Here is a 2,613-nt window from a genome sequence, read left to right on the forward strand (position 1 = left end):
ACAGGACACCAGGTAATATGAGAGCGGGAAAAGGAGGTGACGGAAACGAAAATAATTGCTTCGGTGGCCAATCCTGTTTCACTGGGTTACATGAATGACATTTGCTCGCACAAGGGTGCCCTTGAGGATGTAGAGGAATGTGGCAGGAGGGGGCCATGTAGCGTTGGGTGATAGCAACATCATCTTTCAAACGCTTCTCAAGGAGAAAGAGTTCATGTCAGCAAATGGTTGGCCAGATGCTTAACTGCAACAAGATGCACCTCCGCCGATTCACCCCCAAGGGCCCATTTAGTAACAGCCAAAAGAGAAAGGTCAAGAGGAGCTTCTGTGCTGGATTGCCTTGCCTGCCTGAACAACTCCTGAGAGACACAAGAGCAGGATAAATCCACCTGCACACATCCCAGATGAAATGGGTCAGACCAGGGAACGGGATCCAGAATGAGCTGAGATCACAGTGGGCATTCCCTCTACCCCCTTTACTTTTAAATTCATGACATCAGTTCTTGACTTTTTGTAGGGCAGAGGGTCCAGACACCTGAAATGTAAAAGAAGGATATCTGAAGCCTCCCATTTAGAATTACTATAGCTACATAGTGGTAAAGTACCGAAAGAAATAACATGCGATGGTTCGGAAAACAAAAAGGAATAATGAATTTCTTTCACCCAGCTCTGCTCCCACTGAAGCAGAACATTTATCGAGACTGACAGAGGAACACAGAGGCCAGTACTGTGCAGCTTTCAAAAATCCAAGACTTTAAAATGTTTTTCCCTTTGTAAAATTAATATTCCTTGAATTTTACATAGCAATTTCCTAAACCCCAAGCTCAGATTTTTGAAACTTTACAAATCACAGACATCTCTCCCCCAAAATGTTGTGACTTGTTCAGATTAATGAGAGCCATGCATGCCCACCATACTTAAAGCCAAAACAGCCACTCCAGATCAATTCATCTGGACTACCAAGTATTCGAAACACCCTGTTTTTACCACACCTGCTTTATATCAACCCAACATTATGTTTCTGGTTTTGATAGGAAAAAAAAAAAAAAAGCCAGCTGAGGATCTCTTGAGATAACATGAGTACAGAAACATGAGCACAACAAATCTGCCCCTGTGCAGGAACTAGCAAAGAAAACAGAAACCAGCTTTTCCTTTCGTACTCGGTGAGACTCCTTTGTGGCTGTGTCACATCTTTTGCTCCTGCTGTAAGCCCCCCAGCCTGTCTTTAATGCAGAGCTTTGCGTACAAACACGTCTGTGGCAGCCGCTCTCATCTCTTTGTCAGCAAAGCAGCTCTCGCACTCCGGTTCAGCAGCTCACGGCTGAGGCGTGTACTTCGTTTTAAATCTTTGACTAAAGGCATCCTTTTCCATAAAGCCCTTGAACAGACAAAGACCTTCACCTCGAACTAGGTGATACCATGAACTGAAGTGCCTTGCTACCTCATGCAGATGTTTAAGCTATTTGCCACCTCAGAGCCTGAAAGAATAGAAGATGCAAACAAAACTCAGCCTGCTAGCTAACGTCACAAACACCTGGCAAACAGTGTTACCAAGTTCCCTCAGGATTTCTGAAGAATATATTGTTAATACTTAAAAAATAGCTTGCTCTTACTACTGTTCTTTGATCTATTTTGTGAGGAACGCAGTTACAGAAACAGTTGGGATGCTAACAACCGTCCATAAATAATGCCCCATTTTCATCTCTATCTAACCTAAATATTTATGTGAAATCTCCCAATTAAAATGCTGGCTTGGTTTCATTGCTTGTGCTGGGGAGGTAGCAGTAGCTGAGTGTTAATTCAATTGCTATTCATATTAACGCCATCTGTCCCTGCACAGGGAGTTCAGCTGGAATTCAGCAACCATTTGTGCCCCATTGGAGTTTGTTGTGGAAGCTGTTGAACAGAGAAATAACCTATACGGAGCAGACGAAGGTAATTTTCTTTAATGGGAAGGCCTTTCTGATTAGCACATTTCTTTCAAAGAAAATGTCTATAAAGTCAGATTTCCATATATGGGTAATAATTTATTAGTAATCAAATGAATCAGGACAGAAATTATAAGCCTAGTTATTCTTACTTAGTATATGTATCAAATTAGGAATTAGGGGATGCCGTGTTTGTTCTGAAGAGCTTGCAAGGACACTAATCACTAGCTCTCCTGCTGTTGGAGCCAGAGCTCTGCTATTGTACAGCTGCAAAGAGCCACTACGCACAATATCCTTATAAGCTAGCAGTTGGCTTGCCCCCAACGCAATGGCAATCACTGGTTTTCGAGTTCGATGGGTCTTTAATTCCTGAGATTCCTAAAGACAGACTTAGAAGAATGCAGTGAAGCATACCGTCTTGGAAGTAAATATGATGGTTTACTAAATAGTTACCAAACATTTTACTGAGATTTCCCTGTGACTGTGGATGTTCAATATCCACTTACATAAAGTATATGCAGTCATTGAGATCTCAAACTGGAAAAACATGTGGTTTTGAGGTGGCATTCAACCACTTACATCCCACTGAATTTGAAGGAATTTAAGCACTTTGTGCTACTTGGTACTAAGCATGGGCACAAATTCACCATGACCAAATGTGTAAGTAGACACAGAACAGTCCTCC

This window comes from Accipiter gentilis, chromosome Z, assembly GCF_929443795.1.
Source record: "Accipiter gentilis chromosome Z, bAccGen1.1, whole genome shotgun sequence".
Lineage (NCBI taxonomy): Eukaryota > Metazoa > Chordata > Aves > Accipitriformes > Accipitridae > Astur > Astur gentilis.